The 23,305-nt window shown below is 49.8% G+C and overlaps 1 protein-coding gene across 5 annotated transcripts in view; it reads right to left on the bottom strand.

The window, feature by feature from the left end:
• Nucleotides 1–23,305, bottom strand: part of GRAMD1A (GRAM domain containing 1A) — a 234,874-nt gene that overhangs the window by 90,066 nt on the left and 121,503 nt on the right. Inside the window, exon 1 of one of the 5 annotated variants that reach the window (XM_088480868.1) lies at nt 2,025–2,099. The exons of the other annotated variants lie outside the window; for them this stretch is intronic. The gene's annotated coding sequence lies outside the window, so the exon portion shown is untranslated. Of the gene's footprint in view, nt 1–2,024; nt 2,100–23,305 lie in introns of those variants that run through there. 5 annotated transcript variants of the gene reach the window in all.

The following is a 23,305-nucleotide window of genomic DNA, read 5'->3' as shown; positions in this document are numbered from 1 at the left end:
TGTAATAGTGTACATCTCCTGTGTAATAGTGTACATCCCCTGCTGCGCTGTGTAATAGTGTACATCCCCTGCTGCGCTGTGTAATAGTGTACATCTCCTGCTGCGCTGTGTAATAGTGTACATCCCCTGCTGCGCTGTGTAATAGTGTACATCCCCTGCTGCGCTGTATAATAGTGTACATCTCCTGCTGCGCTGTGTAATAGTGTACATCCCCTGCTGCGCTGTGTAATAGTGTACATCTCCTGCTGCACTGTGTAATAGTGTACATCCCCTGCTGTCCTGTGTAATAGTGTACATCCCCTGCTGCGCTGTGTAATAGTGTACATCCCCTGCTGCCCTGTGTAATAGTGTACATCCCCTGCTGCCCTGTGTAATAGTGTACATCCCCTGCTGCCCTGTGTAATAGTGTACATCCCCTGCTGCCCTGTGTAATAGTGTACATCCCCTGCTGCCCTGTGTAATAGTGTACATCCCCTGCTGCCCTGTGTAATAGTGTACATCCCCTGCTGCCCTGTGTAATAGTGTACATCCCCTGCTGCCCTGTGTAATAGTGTACATCTCCTGCTGCTTTGTGTAATAGTGTACATCCCCTGTTGCCCTGTGTAATAGTGTACATCCCCTGCGGCACTGTGCTATAATGTACATCCCCTGCTGCGCTGTGTAATCGTGTACATCTCCTGCTGCCCTGTGTAATAATGTACATCCCCTGCGGCACTGTGCTATAATGTACATCCCCTGCCGCACTGTGCTATAATGTACATCCCCTGCCGCACTGTGCTATAATGTACATCCCCTGCCGCACTGTGCTATAATGTACATCCCCTGCTGTGCTGTGTAATAGTGTACATCCCCTGCTGTGCTGTGTAATAGTGTACATCCCCTGCTGTGCTGTGTAATAGTGTACATCCCCTGCTGCCCTGTGTAATAGTGTACATCCCCTGCTGCCCTGTGTAATAGTGTACATCCCCTGCTGCCCTGTGTAATAGTGTACATCTCCTGCTGCTTTGTGTAATAGTGTACATCCCCTGTTGCCCTGTGTAATAGTGTACATCCCCTGTGGCACTGTGCTATAATGTACATCCCCTGCAGCGCTGTGTAATCGTGTACATCTCCTGCTGCCCTGTGTAATAATGTACATCCCCTGCGGCACTGTGCTATAATGTACATCCCCTGCCGCACTGTGCTATAATGTACATCCCCTGCCGCACTGTGCTATAATGTACATCCCCTGCCGCACTGTGCTATAATGTACATGCCCTGCTGTGCTGTGTAATAGTGTACATCCCCTGCTGTGCTGTGTAATAGTGTACATCCCCTGCTGTGCTGTGTAATAGTGTACATCCCCTGCTGCGCTGTGTAATAGTGTACATCCCCTGCGGCACTGTGCTATAATGTACAGTACATCTCTGAATCAGAGTCCTATCCTGCAGACGCCAATACACCAGTATATGAATAACACTTAGGATAACATTCTGCTCTAATGATGAGAACAAAGTTTGACCATTTTAATAAAAATAAGATTATCCCCTGAATTTGCACAATCCCCATTTGAATAGAGAGGAGTCATATGCAGCACATGATAGGGGTCAGGATATAATGTAATGATAAAATATACGACACCCGATGGCAACACACAAAAGGTTTTTTATAGTAACTATTGCATAAAACTCAGCTGTGTTGCAGCTTCGTTCCTTTATATAGACCACAGGTTCTCAAACTCAGTGCTCAGGACCCCAAAGAGTGCATGTTTTCCAGGTCTCCTCACAGAACTACAAATGAAGTAATTACCTCCATCTGTGGATCTTTTAAAATGTGTCAGTGAGTAATGACTACACCTGTGCTCCTGCCAGGAGACCTGGAAAACGCGACCTGTGTGGGGTCCTGAGGACCGAGTTTGAGAACCACTGATATAGATTATATACAGTATACACCGAGTGACAGCTCCCCCAGTCCCCAGTGGTTACGTTCTCTAACATATAAGAGGAAGAAAACCATTATGTCTATAGCAAATATTGATACATCACCCCTATAAAGTGACTGCAGAGATCCAGGCCGTGGAGGCGTATAATGTCCATGCTATAATCTCCATGCTGGGTAACAATGTAACTGTCTGACAGAGTGTCAGCAACATGCACAGGAAATAAACAAAGTGTAACCCAAAAACCTTCCCTCCCCCCTCATTGTGTGTAAGAGGAACAGCTGAGGAAACTCTGAGTGTGCCCTCCCCACCTGTCACCCTGACGCCCCAACCCCAATCACCCATCACCAGAGAGTCACCACCGCTCAGAGGAACACACACAAGTGCACAGCGTTCAGTAATGTGCACAGGGCCGGTCATACAGTCACCGTAAGCGCACTTCTCTCTGCTGGGGCCCCGGTACCAGCGCATTCTATTCATGGCCCATCCAGTGTGTACAGTGCACAGACAAAACGTTCTCACTGGTCCCTTTATTTATTACCAGTTATTTATATAGCGCACATATATCTGTACAGAGAGTTCTGGTTAGTCCCATCAGTCCCTGCCACAGTACAGGTTACATCTATATTCCCTAATACATGTACACATACACACACACATACATACACACATAGACACATACATACATACACACATACATAGACACATACATACACACATACATGTACACACATACATACACACATAGACACATACATACACACATAGACACACACATACATACACACATAGACACATACATACATACATACACATACATACACACACATACACATACACACATAGACACACACATAGACACACACATAGACACACACATACATACACACATACACACTAGGGTTAACTGAGGAAATCCATGCAAACATGGGGAAAAAATAAAAACTCTACACAGATAGGGCTTTTGTGGGAAATTAAGTAGCTCCGAGAATGCAGAAGAGATAATCGCCGTGATTTTCAGCGCACGCAATTCGCACGCAATGGCAAAGTTCATGTAATTGAGCGACTATTTGCAACTGCGCAGGCACGAAAAATTCATAAAAACCCTACGGCGCATGCCTTCCGCAGGGTGTGCGCACAGAGGCGCGGCTGTAATCGGGACACAGTGCTGGGCGCTCCTGGGTGGTGACTGGGAGGTGGTCTGGACTGTCTCATGGGCAGATTATGGGGGTGTCAGTGAAAGCAGCTGCGTTCTCAGATGCACAGCCTCAGCCACATTCACAAACGCAAAGTCCAGGCGGAGAAACTGCGCCTGCCATACTGCTGGAACAAGTGTTTATGGTGCGTGCCATAGCGCCAATGGCGGAGTGTAAATATCACCGGCGATGTTACAGCGTGCAGAGTCCCAGAAAGTGGGCGTCTCAGTCCCTGCGCAATCAGATGCTGGCATCTACACCAGGGGGCGGGGGGCTGATACCAGCATATGGACGATTCCAGAAATGGACGCACAAGTGGACGCGGCAGAGCTCACCTCTGAGTCACTGTGTTGCAGAAGTCAATTAGATTTATTTTCAGGGGGGGTTTTGTTCCTGCCAGGAGATTTCTAACTGCAAAACGGAAAGTATCACTTCTCCGTACGCCAGCTTAGGGCATATTCCTGTGGCCGAGCATGACCAGCAATATCACAATAAACTGTGAATAACCAGGACATAATTACTCATTGCTCTATCACGCGGACATTGTGATATTTCCATGGATATGGGAGATTGTCACAGTACTGTGGTTTCGCAGCGCTAGTTACATTGAGCAGACACACAGATAGTCTCTATATTATATTTATACATCATCCCACAGAAACACCCACTCACACATTAATGCCGCAAAGCACCCACACAGCGTTCCGCGTATTCCCGTACCGATTATACTCTGTGTATATTCTCTTCCACATATTAAAGAGACACCATCATGATGTTCTGTCAAGTTGTGTTTGGCCTTTATTAATATAAATCCTCAAAAAGAGACATCCTGTATATTTGTACCGCAACGCTTCTACCTGATAAATGTGACTTATTTATTAATAGTATTGTGCAGTCACAGATTATGTATAGGACACATCATATAAGTACTATATGGTGTAAGAATATATCTCCTGGCGTAACCTGGGGGTGATTCAGCTTAGGACGGAATTGCAAAGCTGCACACAGGCAGCACAGAGACAGCACACAGGCAGCTCACAGGCAGCTCACAGGCAGCACACAGGCAGCACGTAGGCAGCTCACAAGCAGCACGTAGGCAGCTCACAGGCAGCACACAGGCAGCACACAGGCAGCACACAGGCAGCTCACAGGCAGCACGTAGGCAGTACACAGGCAGCACACAGGCAGCACACAGGCAGCACACAGGCAGCTCACAGGCAGCTCACAGGCAGCACGTAGGCAGCACGTAGGCAGCTTTGTAATTCTGTCCTTGCAAATATGTAAATGCAGCAGGAGGTGTATGACACCCCCTGTATGACACCCTCTGTATGACACCCCCTGTATGACACCCCCTTGTATGACATCCCCTGTATGACACCCCCCTGTATGACACCCCCCTGTATGACATCCCCCCTGTATGACACCCCCTGCTGCGTTTGCGATCGCAGGCTGGGATAAATTGCGACGGTGGAAGGTGCCAGGAGCGCAGGCCAGCTGAGTAAGCCTTACACAGGCTGGCCGGCTTGCGAGGTCAGGAAATTGCGTCCGTGGATGCAGGTCCTGGCCTTGCCACTCTCGGAAAACGGGTCCAACACTCCCCCATTTCAAGGAAAGCTGGCTGTCCCAGCCCCCGCAGAGCCTCTTAAGTGTCTCTGCCTGTCAATCAGGCAGAGGTACAGCAGGGGCTGCATGCGATCATGTAAGACTTGCTCCGTATATGGGCAGAACAGGTCCTGCGCACAGGCAGATACCCGATAATCGTGCAATGCTGAATTAGCCCCCTGGTGCGTATACTACTGATCTTGGGGTCGGGGAATTGGCGACAATGGCCGGGTGTGATTCCTCGTTATCTGTGAGTGTCCAAAAACGCAGCAGGTATGCAAATAGCGTATAACTCTGAAGCAGCCCTGAGTCCTGTGCATTTAGCATTCTATGTAGGACGTACACAGTATGTCTTCTCCGTGTACTGTGGGAATTTCTGTCATGTTTCCCTTACACGCACCTGTAATGGACCAATACATTGATTATGAGCAACTTCCATTCTGTGTATCACTGTCTGCCAAACTGGTGATGTAACTGGAGGTCAACAGATAACAGAGGACAATAGCACAGCGACACAAGTGCGGCTAGTTTACTGCATGGATGATGCGCCATAGACGTGGAATTAGGACAGTCTGCACTCTAGGCAATGTTACATGCAGCTACAGAACTATGGGCCTGATTCAGACCCGCTCACTTTCTGCGTACGCTCACTGGATGCGTATGCAAATTTGTCAAAGTGACGCCACGGGAAGCGAAAGCTCGCCAAGACATAAGAACGCCCACCACGTCTTAGCGAGCGGCCACTGTCTGAGCGTACGCCCAATCGCACAGGCAGAGCCGCCCACCAGCACACGTCATCTCCAGGAAGGGTATTAAAACATTGGTACATCAAGCACCATCGGATGCTAACGCAGTGCTTGTGGTAGCTTTACCCTACCACAAGCACTGCGAGGACTTAAAAAAAAAGGCTGGTGACGTGTACTATGACGCTGCCTGTTAATTACGCACGCCTCTAAAACGCCATTGAAACACTCATGCACGCCTACGTTCGCATCTCCAACCCCCCGTTATTAGTGTCCTGCCCCTGTTACCACCCACAAACGGCCTCTCCTGTCACTCATTTTACTGGGCTGCCTTTGCTGGGCGAGCGTGAGGGTTGCGATCGCAGTGTGTAGTTCGTGCACGTGCAGAATGAAGCGTGCACATGCGCGTACGCAGAACATCGGGCCGCTTGCGAATGCCCAGCGCGAGCGACTGGCTTTGAGTCAGGCCCTATAGTTTGTAACATTCACCACTAAGGTCTGAGCAGTTAGGCGCCATCAGATAACCTGGCATGCATGTGCCCTCCTACAACTTTCTCATTCTAATGTTGCCTCTATGTTATCCATACCTTTATATTATCAGTCAGTGCTGATTTTTATCATCATAGAAAAGAAAAAAAAAACAATAAAAACCCGAAGCTGCTCTCAAGCTACAAACGCTGTCACATCCCAGGGGCATAGGAAATAACGAACTATGGACCTCATTCAGAGCCGGACGCTATTTGCGGACGCTCGTTCAGAAAAAGGGGCCAGATATTTAAATTGAGCGTTCGTTCTTTGCGGTCTGTGGATGCCTCTATGTCTGAGCGAGCGTCCGAAACATGCGCTCGCTATTTTGTAAAGACGCCCCTTGGCCGTTTGCATCATACGTCATCTCCGCTATTTATTAGATTAATCGAGTACATCGAAAGGTGTCTGAACTGCTCGCAGTGCTTGTGGTAGGTTTTACTTCCCGCTATCACTGCGGGCAGTTCAGGCTAAAAGACAACCAAGTGACGTGGTCGATGACGCTCCTTTACTAATTATGCACTCCCATAAAACGCCGTTTTGACCATTTGGCACGCCTGCGTTCGGATCTCCACCTTCCCCTGTTACCACCCACAAACTCCTCATCCTGTAACTCAAATTAGCAGTTTTACGAGCGCACGATTTCCGACCGCAATGACTGGTTGGCACATGCGCATTACGACCCATACGCATGCGCAGATGTGCGAACATCACTCGGAGCGAACGAGCGGCCGCTTATGAGCGGCTCTGAATCAGGCCCTCTATCTGATGATATAAATACATGTCTGCAAAGCACTGATGAATGCTGCACAGGGGCACATGCTGGCCCAGAAAAGTTGCCTGAAGGTGGAAACCCCAGTTTCGAAGTAGACCATTACCCTGCATTCACACGTTACTATAAAATGACACATGGAAAAAACAACTTAGTTTCCTGTCAGGCTCCTTATAACCTTCTGTAAGTCGCCCGATGTAATCTAGGTCTCACAGGCTGACACCACAGCTTCCTCCGCGTCTGCTGAGCCCGGCTGCCAAGCATTGCCCAATACAACTGCATCTATCCCTGGCACAGGACCATCCAGCGTCACTCTGGGATCACAGCTGTCTGCACAGGAGAGTCACATATTAGTATCACACCTTTCTCTTATCTCCCCATCAGAGACGTTCCTGTTACCCAATCTGTATTCCACAAACCTGCTTATCTGGTGCCAGCAGCTGGCTAATATCGCTGCACTGACATCATGGCTATGTATGTATTATGGAGCTCATTCAGACCCGCTCGCTAGATGTGTTCGATCGCGCCCTGCGTATGCAAAACCAGCGTACGCCCGGCAAGGTAGGCGATCGCACGGCAAGGCATTAGAACGCCCACTATGTCTTGGCGTGCGATCACTTTGTGTATGCAGACGCCCATCAGCCATTCATAAGAAGCCCACTTGCGCACGTCATCTCCTGGAAGTGCATGAAAACATTGGTACATCGAGCACCATCGGATGTGCTCGCAGCGCTTGAGGTTGACTATACCTGGCCGCAAGCACTGCGATCACTTCAGTGTGAAACACAACTAGGTGACGTGTACAATGACGCTGCCTTTTAATTCTGCACACCTATGAAACGGCGTTGAAGCACTCAGGCACGCCTGCGTTCGCACGTCAACTCCCCCGTTACTAGTGCCCTGCCCCTGTCACCACCCACAAACGTCTTCTCCTGTCAGTCACTCTGCTGAGCAGTCTATGCGCATCCCGATCTCTCACACTGGTTCGCGCACGCGCATTGCATTCGCAGATTGCAAATATCAGCCAGCTACGAGCGATCGCATCCTAGCAAGCGGGTCTGAATCAGCTCCTATATCCGCTGCCAATCAGGGAGAGTTGGTAAGTATGGAATAAGACTTTACTAGTTTTAGGGTGGTCTTAAAAAAGTGAATATATCCCAACAAGCTTAAACAAAAGCCGAAGACTTGTTAAGCTGCTAATCCTGAATATGAAATTCATAGGGGAGAAGCAGCCATCTTGTTTCAGTCAGGAAGAGCGAGAGTCTGTGGGAACATGGCGTGTGTCCGTTAGCATGATAGGAGTGTCATGGGATCAGCTAATGGAGCATTGCAGGTAAGTTTGCATTCAGCTATTACTTGAAATCTTTCAACGTCGCTCATCACTAAATTGAAACAATTTTGTGTGGCGTTATTCATTAACTTTACAGATGTAAATAATCTATATTATGCAGGCATTTAATTAGTCTCCAGCCCTGGGAATTATCATCTATTCAAAAACCATCTGATGCCTGCAACTTTATTATAAGACAAATAAACCTGTACATAGCAAGTAGTCTAACCTGCAATGGCCCTTTGCCTCAATAGTAGAGGTTCCCAAACTCTGCCGTTACAGTCCATGTTTTAATGATATCTATGCTTGAGCACAGGTGACTTAGGCCCTCATTCAGAGCCGCTCGCTAGTGGCAGTACGCTCGTTCCGAGCGGTGTTCGCACTTCTGCGCATGCGTACGGTTTTTAGTACGCATGCGCAAACCAGTCAGTGCGGCCGAAAATCGTTTGTACGCTATATAGCGAGTGCCTGCTATTTTGAGTGACAGAATGAGGCGTATGTGGGTGGTAACAGGGGAAGGTGCTTGAAAACGGGGGAGTGGAATTCGAACGCAGGCGTGCTTAAAGGTCAAAACGGGCGTTTTAAGGGAGTGCATAATTAATACAGCAGCGTCATTGACCACGTCACTTGGTTTTTTTTCACTCAGAACTGCTCGCAAAATAGCGGTTGAAAAAAACAACCACAAGAATAGCGAGCAGTTCATACGCTGTATGATGTACTTGATTAATCTAATAAATAGCGGACATGACGTATGCTGCGAGCGGCCAGGGGGCGTTTTTATCAAATAAACGAGCGTATGTTTTGCTCGCTCGTTCAGACTTAGAGGTGTGAACAGACTGCAATTTGCGAACGGATCATTTGAATAGCCACCCCTTGTTTTTGAACGAACGACCGCAAATAGCGAACGGCTCTGAATCAGGCCCTTAGTACCTCAGTAGATTTGATATAACCATCTGGGAAAGCATGGATATCCTTAAAGCTTGGATTGGGAATCTCTGCTCTATAGTAAATGATGGTTTTTGGAGTCATGTTTAGAAACCCTACACAGAGGTTCTGCATTGCTGTCTATGACGTATATTTCAGTCCTTTGCACAAATGCAGACTTGTCTGTGACACCCTAATCTCCCATTACGCGTCACCCTATAGTGCTCTTCACCAAAACTGCGCTACGCTGATAACAGGAAATAGATTATGTGCAGGAACAAAGTCCCAATTCCTCTGACAAGTCCCAGAATCGTCTATACGTATATATAAATGTTCCTGGTCATTCTTTCTATGCGTTTCAGGTTAAGGAGACTTTAAAAATAACTCTAAGCCCGTCCCCATCTGGACCTCACAGACATATATATAAATAGGAGCTGGGATTGGGAGGAGCAGCAGGAAACAGTCGGCCGCTGTCCCATTTCACTTCATACTTGTTTTAAAAAAACTTCCATTTAATTAAACAAATACGGTCAGAATCTCGCTGTAGTGGATGGGAACCGCGGCTCTGCAAGGGGTAAAAATAACCTTGAGAAAATACCCTCCACCCACTTTCAAAATAAAAACAATGCAATTTAATGCTTGCGTGGGGGGGGGGGATGTAAGTCACGGATGAAGTCACTGGATAATGTGCAAATAAATGACTGCACTCAGAGGAAATAAAAAGTCGCAATGTGTCGCGCTGCACCCAATCCTGTCCAGTCCTGATTAAGCATTACACTTTAATCTAAGCCATGCACCCACTCACATAAATTTTATTGCAAATATATATGTTCCCCTCTTTGCAACACAAAAGTACCCCCACCCTCACCCCGGTGCAAATGTAACAGCCAGTAGTTGGATTTGCCTATGGTAAGGTTGGCTGGAAACTTCTGATTTGAGGGGACTGTCCTGCCAAGGGCGTAACTACCATAGATGCAGTGAGTGCCGCTGCTATGGCAGGGATGGGGCACCTCCTGCCCGGGGGCATATAAGGCCCTCGGAATCATTTGGTCTGGCCCCCTGAGCTTGTTTCTGCTATCCTCATCTGGCTACCAGGGTGCCCAGAATAACACCCTGCAGCCAGAATCTATACAGCAGCGCCACCTGGAGGGTCCTTGGGATACATCAGATGGTCACACCGCTGCCCTTACAGCTCCCCGGAGCATCCTCAGGATGTTCCTGGCATTGCTGTCATCACCGACGATTGTGGCCCTGCCCCTGTGTGATGTCACATAGAAGGGGCGTGGCCTGCACCGGATCAGCAAATAATGTTATACATATCAAAATGGCCCTCGGCAGAAAAAAGGTTCCAGACCCCTGCGCTGTGGGGAACACGGGGGAGGGGGTCCTGTCGTCCTTGCCTATCCCATGTTTCTTTGTGAGTTTTTTTGCCATTGTGCGGAACATGAGCCCTTACAAATGCCCCACAAATGTCTAGTTACGTCTCGTGTCCCCGCCATGTTTTCCAACTGTACTGTCTAATTACTATATGTCCCCGAGCAGTTTACATGGATTCTTGAAGCATCTTCCAATATGTAACCTCCAAATGTATCCAATACAAATGCATCCACAAGCAAAGACCTCGCTGACAGCCTCAGCAGCACTTTATAATATCTTATTTGTTTGTGGGGCTTAAAATAGTAGTTTGTAGTTACACAGCCACACGCCAACCTGACATATTCATTTCACTATGCAAACACGCAGGCAAACATCTCTTCCCAAATATTGAGACAGCTACTTACACAGCTCTGATTTAACATAGTGTGCCAAAAGGAAATGGTGTCCAAAATGGCAACTAAAAGGCATTAATTGTATCTAGCAGCAACAGACTAGCAAACATTAGTCTCATGTGCACCAGGCTAGTGACAGCTACCCCTCACTGGCTGTAATGGAGCACAGGAGCTTACATGCTGCTTACACTGCTACAGGCTGCTTACACTGCTAGATGGTGCTTACACTGCTACATGGTGCTTACACTGCTACATGGTGCCTACACTGCTACATGGTGCCTACACTGCTACATGGTGCCTACACTGCTACATGGTGCTTACACTGCTACAGGCTGCTTACACTGCTAGAGGGTGCTTACACTGCTAGAGGGTGCTTACACTGCTACATGGTGCCTACACTGCTACAGGGTGCTTACACTGCTACAGGGTGCTTACACTGCTACATGGTGCCTACACTGCTACATGGTGCCTACACTGCTACATGGTGCTTACACTGCTACATGGTGCCTACACTGCTACATGGTGCCTACACTGCTACATGGTGCCTACACTGCTACATGGTGCTTACACTGCTACATGGTGCCTACACTGCTACATGGTGCTTACACTGCTACAGGCTGCTTACACTGCTAGAGGGTGCTTACACTGCTACATGGTGCTTACACTGCTACATGGTGCCTACACTGCTACATGGTGCTTACACTGCTACAGGCTGCTTACACTGCTAGAGGGTGCTTACACTGCTACAGGGTGCTTACACTGCTACATGGTGCTTACACTGCTACATGATGCCTATACTGCTACATGGTGCTTACACTGCTACAGGCTGCTTACACTGCTACATGGTGCCTACACTGCTACATGGTGCTTACACTGCTACATGGTGCTTACACTGCTAGATGGTGCCTACACTGCTACATGGTGCTTACACTGCTAGAGGGTGCTTACACTGCTAGAGGGTGCTTACACTGCTAGAGGGTGCTTACACTGCTACATGGTGCTTACACTGCTACATGGTGCCTACACTGCTACATGGTGCTTACACTGCTACAGGCTGCCTACACTGCTACATGGTGCCTACACTGCTACATGGTGCCTACACTGCTACAGGCTGCTTACACTGCTACAGGCTGCTTACACTGCTACATGGTGCCTACACTGCTACATGGTGCCTACACTGCTACAGGCTGCTTACACTGCTAGATGGTGCTTACACTGCTACAGGCTGCTTACACTGCTAGATGGTGCCTACACTGCTACATGGTGCCTACACTGCTACATGGTGCCTACACTGCTACATGGTGCCTACACTGCTACAGGCTGCTTACACTGCTACAGGCTGCTTACATTGCTACAGGCTGCTTACACTGCTACATGGTGCTTACACTGCTACAGGCTGCTTACACTACTGCATGGTGCCTACACTGCTACAGGCTGCTTACACTACTACATGGTGCTTACATTGCTACAGGCTGCTTACACTGCTACATGGTGCCTACACTGCTACAGGCTGCTTACACTGCTACATGGTGCCTACACTGCTACAGGCTGCTTACATTGCTACAGGCTGCTTACACTACTACATGGTGCTTACACTGCTACAGGCTGCTTACACTACTACATGGTGCTTACACTGCTACAGGCTGCTTACACTACTACATGGTGCCTACACTGCTAAAGGCCGCTTACATTGCTACAGGCTGCTTACACTACTACATGGTGCCTACACTGCTACATGGTGCTTACACTGCTACATGGTGCCTACACTGCTACATGGTGCCTACACTGCTACATGGTGCCTACACTGCTACATGGTGCCTACACTGCTACAGGCTGCTTACACTGCTACAGGCTGCTTACACTGCTACATGGTGCCTACACTGCTACAGGCTGCTTACACTGCTAGATGGTGCTTACACTGCTACAGGCTGCTTACACTGCTAGATGGTGCCTACACTGCTACATGGTGCTTACACTGCTACATGGTGCCTACACTGCTACATGGTGCCTACACTGCTACATGGTGCCTACACTGCTACAGGCTGCTTACACTGCTACAGGCTGCTTACATTGCTACAGGCTGCTTACATTGCTACAGGGTGCTTACACTGCTACAGGCTGCTTACACTACTACATGGTGCCTACACTGCTACAGGCTGCTTACACTACTACATGGTGCTTACATTGCTACAGGCTGCTTAAACTGCTACATGGTGCCTACACTGCTACAGGCTGCTTACACTACTACATGGTGCCTACACTGCTACAGGCTGCTTACATTGCTACAGGCTGCTTACACTGCTACATGGTGCTTACACTGCTACAGGCTGCTTACACTTCTACATGGTGCTTACACTTCTACATGGTGCTTACACTGCTACAGGCTGCTTACACTACTACATGGTGCCTACACTGCTACATGGTGCTTACACTGCTACATGGTGCTTACACTGCTAGATGGTGCCTACACTGCTACATGGTGCTTACACTGCTACAGGCTGCTTACACTGCTACCGGCTGCTTACACTGCTACCGGCTGCTTACACTGCTACATGGTGCCTACACTGCTACATGGTGCTTACACTGCTACAGGCTACTTACACTGCTACAGGCTGCTTACACTGCTACATGGTGCCTACACTGCTACATGGTGCTTACACTGCTACATGGTGCCTACACTGCTACATGGTGCCTACACTGCTACAGGCTGCTTACACTGCTACAGGCTGCTTACACTGCTACATGGTGCCTACACTGCTACATGGTGCCTACACTGCTACAGGCTGCTTACACTGCTAGATGGTGCTTACACTGCTACAGGCTGCTTACACTGCTAGATGGTGCCTACACTGCTACATGGTGCCTACACTGCTACAGGCTGCTTACACTGCTACAGGCTGCTTACACTGCTACAGGCTGCTTACATTGCTACAGGCTGCTTACACTGCTACATGGTGCTTACACTGCTACAGGCTGCTTACACTACTACATGGTGCTTACACTGCTACAGGCTGCTTACATTGCTACAGGCTGCTTACACTACTACATGGTGCTTACACTGCTACAGGCTGCTTACACTACTACATGGTGCTTACACTGCTACAGGCTGCTTACACTACTACATGGTGCCTACACTGCTACAGGCTGCTTACATTGCTACAGGCTGCTTACACTACTACATGTTGCTTACACTGATACAGGCGGCTTACACTGCTACATGGTGCTTACACTGCTACATGGTGCTTACACTACAACATGGTGCTTACACTGCTACATGGTGCTTACACTGCTACATGGTGCTTACACTACTACATGGTGCTTACACTACTACAGGCTGCTTACACTGCTACATGGTGCTTACACTGCTACATGGTGCTTACACTGCTACATGGTGCCTACACTGCTACAGGCTGCCTACACTGCTACATGGTGCCTACACTGCTACATGGTGCCTACACTGCTACAGGCTGCCTACACTGCTACATGGTGCCTACACTGCTACATGGTGCCTACACTGCTACATGGTGCTTACACTGCTACAGGCTGCTTACACTCCTACATGATGCCTACACTGCTACAGGCTGCCTACACTGCTACATGGTGCTTACACTGCTACAGGCTGCTTACACTGCTAGATGGTGCCTACACTGCTACATGGTGCTTACACTGCTACATGGTGCCTACACTGCTACATGGTGCCTACACTGCTACATGATGCTTACACTGCTACAGGCTGCTTACATTGCTACAGGCTGCTTACATTGCTACAGGCTGCTTACATTGCTACAGGCTGCTTACACTGCTACATGGTGCTACACTGCTACAGGCTGCTTACACTGCTACATGGTGCTTACACTGCTACATGGTGCTTACACTGCTACATGGTGCCTACACTGCTACAGGCTGCCTACACTGCTACATGGTGCCTACACTGCTACAGGCTGCATACACTACTACATGGTGCTTACATTCCTACAGGCTGCATACACTACTACATGGTGCTTACATTCCTACAGGCTGCTTACACTGCTACATGGTGCCTACACTGCTACAGGCTGCTTACACTGCTACATGGTGCCTACACTGCTACAGGCTGCCTACACTGCTACATGGTGCCTACACTGCTACATGGTGCCTACACTGCTACATGGTGCCTACACTGCTACAGGCTGCTTACACTGCTACAGGCTGCCTACACTGCTACAGGCTGCCTACACTGCTACATGGTGCTTACACTGCTACAGGCTGCCTACACTGCTACAGGCTGCCTACACTGCTACATGGTGCCTACACTGCTACATGGTGCTTACACTGCTAGATGGTGCCTACACTGCTACATGGTGCTTACACTGCTACATGGTGCCTACACTGCTACATGGTGCCTACACTGCAACAGGCTGCTTACACTGCAACAGGCTGCTTACACTGCTACAGGCTGCTTACACTGCTACAGGCTGCTTACACTGCTACATGGTGCTTACACTGCTACATGGTGCTTACACTGCTACAGGCTGCTTACACTACTACATGGTGCCTACACTGCTACAGGCTGCATACACTACTACATGGTGCTTACATTCCTACAGGCTGCTTACACTGCTACATGGTGCCTACACTGCAATAGGCTGCTTACACTACTACATGGTGCCTACACTGCTACAGGCTGCTAACATTGCTACAGGCTGCTTACACTGCTACAGGCTGCTTACACTGCTACATGGTGCTTACACTACTACATGGTGCTTACACTACTACATGGTGCTTACACTGCTACAGGCTGCTTACACTGCTACAGGCAGCTTACACTGCTACATGGTGCTTACACTGCTACAGGCTGCTTACACTACTACTTGGTGCTTACACTGCTACAGGCTGCTTACACTGCTACATGGTGCTTACACTGCTACATGGTGCCTACACTGTTACATGGTGCTTACACTGCTACAGGCTGCTTACACTGCTACATGGTGCCTAAACTGCAACATGGTGCTTACATTGCTACAGGCTGCTTACACTACTACATGGTGCTTACATTCCTACAGGCTGCTTACACTGCTACATGGTGCCTACACTGCTACAGGCTGCATACACTACTACATGGTGCTTACATTCCTACAGGCTGCTTACACTGCTACATGGTGCCTACACTGCTACAGGCTGCTTACACTACTACATGGTGCCTACACTGCTACAGGCTGCTAACATTGCTACAGGCTGCTTACACTACTACATGGTGCTTACACTGCTACATGGTGCTTACACTGCTACAGGCTGCTTACACTACTACATGGTGCCTACACTGCTACAGGCTGCTTACACTACTACATGGTGCCTACACTGCTACAGGCTGCTTACATTACTACATGGTGCTTACACTGCTTCAGGCTGCCTACACTGCAACAGGCTGCTTACACTACTACATGGTGCTTACACTACTACATGGTGCTTACACTGCTACATGGTGCCTACACTGCTACAGGCTGCTTACATTGCTACAGGCTGCTTACATTGCTACAGGCTGCTTACACTACTACATGGTGCTTACACTGCTTCAGGCTGCCTACACTGCAATAGGCTGCTTACACTACTACATGGTGCCAATACTGCTACAGGCTGCTTACACTGCTACAGGCTGCTTACACTGCTACAGGCTGCTTACACTGCTACATGGTGCTTACACTACTACATGGTGCTTACACTACTACATGGTGCTTACACTACTACATGGTGCTTACACTGCTACAGGCTGCTTACACTGCTACAGGCAGCTTACACTGCTACATGGTGCTTACACTGCTACAGGCTGCTTACACTACTACTTGGTGCTTACACTGCTACAGGCTGCTTACACTGCTACATGGTGCTTACACTGCTACATGGTGCCTACACTGTTACATGGTGCTTACACTGCTACAGGCTGCTTACACTGCTACATGGTGCCTAAACTGCAACCTGGTGCTTACATTGCTACAGGCTGCTTACATTACTACATGGTGCTTACACTGCTACAGGCTGCTTACACTGCTACATGGTGCTTACACTGCTACAGGCTGCTTACACTACTACTTGGTGCTTACACTGCTACAGGCTGCTTACACTGCTACAGGCTGCTTACACTGCTACATGGTGCTTACACTGTTACATGGTGCTTACACTGCTACATGCTGCTTACACTGCTACAGGCTGCTTACACTGCTACAGGCTGCTTACACTGCTACATGGTGCCTACACTGCAACATGGTGCTTACATTGCTACAGGCTGCTTACACTACTACATGGTGCCTACACTGCTACAGGCTGCTTACACTGCTACATGGTGCCAACACTGCTACAGGCTGCTTACATTGCTACAGGCTGCTTACACTGCTACATGGTGCCTACACTGCTACAGGCTGCCTACACTACTACATGGTACACTGCTACAGGCTGCCTACACTGTTACAGGCTGCCTACACTGTTACAGGCTGCTTACACTGCTACATATTGCTTACACTGCTACATGGTGCTTACACTGCTACAGGCTGCTTACACTGCTACATGGTGCCAACACTGCTACAGGCTGCTTACATTGCTACAGGCTGCTTACACTGCTACATGGTGCCTACACTGCTACAGGCTGCCTACACTACTACATGGTACACTGCTACAGGCTGCCTACACTGTTACAGGCTTCCTACACTGTTACAGGCTGCTTACACTGCTACATATTGCTTACACTGCTACATGGTGCTTACACTGCTACATGGTGCCTACACTGCTACAGGCTGCCTACACTGCTACATGGTGCCTACACTGCTACATGGTGCTTACACTGCTACAGGCTGCTTACACTCCTACAGGATGCCTACACTGACTGCTACATGGTGCCTACACTGCTACATGGTGCCTACACTGCTACATGGTGCCTACACTGCTACAGGCTGCCTACACTGCTACAGGCTGCCTACACTGCTACAGGCTGCCTACACTGCTGCAGGCTGCTTACACTGCTACAGACTGCTTACACTGCTACATGGAGCTTACACTGCTACAGGCTGCCTACACTGCTACAGACTGCTTACACTGCTACATGGTGCTTACACTGCTACAGGCTGCTTACACTACTATATGGTACTTACACTGCTACATGGTGCCTACACTGCTACATTCAGCTTACACTACTACAGGCTGCCTACAATGCTACAGGCTGCCTACACTGCTACAGGCTGCTTACACTGCTACAGGCTGCTTACACTGCTACAGGCTGCTTACACTGCTACAGGCTGCCTACACTATTACAGGCTGCTCACACTGCTGCAGGCTGCTTACACTGCTACAGACTGCTTACACTGCTACAGGCTGCTTACACTGCTACATGATGCTTACACTGCTACAGGCTGCCTACACTGCTACAGGGTGCTTACACTGCCACAGACTGCTGACACTGCTACATGGTGCTTACACTGCTACAGGCTGCTTACAATGCTACATAGTGCTTACACTGCTACATGGTGCCTGCTACAGGGTGCTTACACTGCTACAGGCTGCTTACACTGCTACATGGTGGTTACACTGCTCCATGGTGCCTACACTGCTACATGGTGCCTACACTGCTACATGGTGCCTACACTGCTACAGGCTGCTTACACTGCTACAGGCTGCTTACACTGCTACATGGTGCCTACACTGCTACAGGCTGCCTACACTGCTACATGGTGCCTACACTGCTACAGACTGCCTACACTGCTACATGGTGCCTACACTGCTACAGGCTGCCTACACTGCTACATGGTGCCTACACTGCTACAGGCTGCCTACACTGCTACAGGCTGCCTACACTGCTACATGGTGCTTACACTGCTACATGCAACTTACACTGTAAAGACTACTTACACTGCTACATGGTGCATACACTGCTACAGGCTACTTACACTACTACATGGTGCCTACATTGATACAGGCTGCCTACACTGCTACATGGTGCCTACACTGCTACATGGTGCCTACACTGCTACATGGTGCCTACACTGCTACAGGCTGCCTACACTGCTACATGGTGCCTACACTGCTACTGGCTGCTTACATTGCTACAGGCTGCCTACACTGCTACAGGCTGCCTACACTGCTAGAGGCTGCTTACACTGCTACAGGCTGCTTACACTGCTACAGGCTGCCTACACAGCTACAGGCTGCCTACACTGCTACAGGCTGCCTACACTGCTACAGGCTGCTTACACTGTTACAGGGTGCCTAAACTGCTACAGGCTACTTACACTGCTACATGGTGCCTACACTGCTACATGGTGCCTACACTGCTACATGGTGCCTACACTGCTACAGGCTACTTACACTGCTACATTGTGCCTACACTGCTACAGGCTGCTTACACTGCTACAGGCTGCTTACACTGCTACATGGTGCCTACACTGCTACAGGCTGCCTACACTGCTACAGGCTGCCTACACTGCTACAGGCTGGCTTCAGTGCTACAGGCTGCCTACACTGCTACAGGCTGCCAACACTGCTATATGATGCTTACACTGCTACAGGCTGCTTACACTGCAACATGGTGCCTACACTGCTACAGGCTGCCTACACTGCTACAGGCTGCCTACACTGCTACAGGCTGCTTACACTGCTACATGGTGCTTACACTGCTACAGGCTGCTTACACTGCTACAGGCTGCTTACACTACAACATGGTGCCTACACTGCTACAGACTGCCTACACTGCTACATCGTGCCAACACTGCTACAGGCTGCCTACACTGCTACATGGTGCCTACACTGCTACAGGCTGCCTACACTGCTACAGGCTGCTTACACTGTTACAGGGTGCCTACACTGCTACAGGCTACTAACACTGCTACATGGTGCCTACACTGCTACAGGCTGCTTACACTGCTACAGGGTGCCTACACTGCAACAGGCTGCTTACACTGCAACAGGCTGCTTACACTGCTACATGGTGCCTACAATGCTACAGGCTGCCTACAGTGCTACAGGCTGCCTACACTGCTACAGGCTGCCTACACTGCTACAGGCTGCTTACACTGCTACAGGCTGCCTACACTGCTACATGGTGCTTACACTGCTACAGGCTGTTTACAGTGCTGCAGGCTGCCTACACTGCTACAGGGTGCTTACACTGCTACAGGCTGCCTACACTGCTACAGGCTGCCTACACTGCTACAGGCTGCCTACACTGCTACATGGTGCCTACACTGCTACATGGTGCCTACACTGCTACAGGCTGATTACACTGCTACACAGTGTTTACACTGCTACAGGCTGCTTACACTACTGCATGGTGTTTACACTGCTACAGGCTGCCTACACTGCTACATGGTGCATACACTGCTACATGGTCCCTACACTGCTACATGGTGACTACACTGCTACAGGCTGCTTACACTGCTACATGGTGCCTACACTGCTACAGGCTGCCTACACTGCTACAGGCTGCTTACAGTGCTACATGGTGCCTACACTGCTAAATGGTGCTAACACTGCTACAGGCTGCTTACACTGCTACATGGTGCTTACACTGCTACATGGTACCTACACTGCTACATGGTGCTTACACTGCTACATGGTGCTTACACTGCTACAGGCTGCCTACACTGCTACAGGCTGCCAACACTGCTACAGGCTGCTTACAGTGCTACAGGCTGCTTACAGTGCTACAGGCTGCCTACACTGCTACAGGCTGCCTACACTGCTACAGGCTGCTTACACTGCTACATGCTTCTACATGCTGCCTACACTGCTACATGGTGCTTACACTGCTACAGGCTGCCTACACTGCTACAGGCTGCTTACACTGCTACATGGTGCCTACACTGCTACAGGGTGCTTACACTGCTACAGGCTGCTTACACTGCTACAGGCTGCCTACACTGATACAGGCTGCCTACACTGCTACAGCGAGCTTACACTGCTACATGCTGCCCACACTGGTACATGCTGCCCACACTGGTACATGCTGCCCACACTGCTACATGGTGCCTACACTGCTACATGGTGCCTACACTGCTACAGGCTGCTTACACTGCTACATGGTGCTTACACTGCTAAAGGCTGCCTACATTGCTACAGGCTGCTTACACTGCTACAGGCTGCCTACACTGCTACAGGCTGCTTACACTGCTACAGGCTGCCTACACTGCTACAGGCTGCCTACACTGCTACAGGCTGCTTACACTGCTACAGGCTGCCTACACTGCTACAGGCTGCCTATACTGCTACAGGCTACTTACACTGCTACAGGCTGCCTACACTGCTACAGGCTGCCTACACTGCTGCAGGCTGCTTACACTGCTACATGGTGCCTACACTGCTACAGGCTGCTTACAGTGCTACATGGTGCTTAAACTGCAAAAGGCTGCCTACGCTGCTACATGGTGCCTACACTGCTACAGGCTGCTTACACTGCTACACGGTGCTTACACTGCTACACGGTGCTTACACTGCTACACGCTGCTTACACCGCTACAGGCTGCCTACACCGCTACAGGCTGCCTACACCGCTACAAGCTGCTTACAGTGCTACCGGCTGCCTACACTGCTACATGGTGCTTTCACTGCTTACACTGCTACAGGCTGCTTACACTGCTATAGGCTGCCTACACTGCTACATTGTGCCTACACTCCTACAGGCTGCCTACACTGCTACATGGTGCCTACACTGCTACATGGTGCTTACACTGCTACATGGTGCCTACACTGCTACAGGCTGCTTACACTGCTACAGGCTGCTTACACTGCTACAGGCTGCTTACACTGCTACATGGTGCTTACACTGCTACATGGTGCCTACACTGCTACAGGCTGCCTACACTGCTACAGGCTGCTTACACTGCTACATGGTGCCTACAGTGCTACAGGCTGCTACACACTGCTACAGGCTGCATACACTGCTACATGGTGCCTACACTGCTACAGGCTGCCTACACTGCTACACGGTGCCTACACTGCTACACGGAGCCTACACTGCTACACGCTGCCTACACCGCTACAGGCTGCCTACACCGCTACAGGCTGCTTACAGTGCTACCGGCTGCCTACACTGCTTTCACTGCTACAGGCTGCCTACACTGCTATAGGCTGCCTACACTGCTACATTGTGCCTACACTGCTACATGGTGCCTACACTGCTACATGGTGCCTACACTGCTACATGGTGCCTACACACTGCTACATGGTGCCTACACACTGCTACATGGTGCCTACACACTGCTACATGGTGCCTACACACTGCTACATGGTGCCTACACTGCTACATGGTGCCTACACTGCTACATGGTGCCTACACTGCTACATGGTGCCTACACTGCTACAGGCTGCTTGCACTGCTACATGGTGCCTACACTGCTACATGGTGCCTACACTGCTACGTGGTGCCTACACTGCTACAGGCTGCCTACACTGCTACAGGCTGCCTACACTGCTACAGGCTGCTTACACTGCTACATGGTGCCTACACTGCTACAGGCTGCTTACACTGCTACAGGCTGCTACACACTGCTACAGGCTGCCTACACTGCTACATGCTGCGTACACTGCTACACGGTGCCTACACTGCTACACGGTGCTTACACTGCTACACGGTGCTTACACTGCTACACGCCACTGCTACATGGTGCTTACACTGCTACAGGCTGCTTACACTGCTACATGGTGCCTACACTGCTACAGGCTGCCTACACTGCTACAGGGTGCTTACACTGCTACAGGCAACTTACACTGCTACAGGCTGCGTACACTGCTACATGCTGCTACACACTGCTACATGCTGCTACACACTGCTACAGGCTGCCTACACTGCTACATGGTGCCTACACTGCTACATGGTGCCTACACTGCTACAGGCTGCTTGCACTGCTACATGGTGCCTACACTGCTACGTGGTGCTTACACTGCTATGTGGTGCCTACACTGCTACAGGCTGCCTACACTGCTACAGGCTGCCTACACTGCTACAGGCTGCCTACACTGCTACAGGCTGCTTACACTGCTACAGGCTGCTACACGCTGCTACAGGCTGCTACAGGCTGCCTCCACTGCTAAATGGTGCCTACACTGCTACAGGCTGCGTACACTGCTACACGGTGCCTACACTGCTACACTGTGCCTACACTGCTACACGGTGCTTACACTGCTACACGCCACTGCTACATGGTGCTTACACTGCTACATGGTGCTTACACTGCTACATGGTGCCTACACTGCTACAGGCTGCCTACACTGCTACATGGTGCCTACACTGCTACATGGTGCTTACACTGCTACATGGTGCCTACACTGCTACAGGCTGCCTACACTGCTACAGGGTGCTTACACTGCTACAGGCTACTTACACTGCTACAGGCTGCCTACACTGCTACATGGTGCCTACACTGCTACATGCTGCTACACACTGCTACATGCTGCTACACACTGCTACAGGCTGCCTACACTGCTACATGGTGCCTACACTGCTACAGGCTGCCTACACTGCTACATGGTCCCTACACTGCTACAGGCTGCCTACACTGCTACATGGTGC

This window comes from Taudactylus pleione, unplaced genomic scaffold (assembly GCF_031769625.1).
Source record: "Taudactylus pleione unplaced genomic scaffold, aTauple2 ptg000257l, whole genome shotgun sequence".
Taxonomy (NCBI): Eukaryota; Metazoa; Chordata; class Amphibia; order Anura; family Myobatrachidae; genus Taudactylus; species Taudactylus pleione.
The sequence above is the reverse complement of the archived record's forward strand: the minus strand, read 5'-3'. Positions and strand labels throughout refer to the sequence as shown.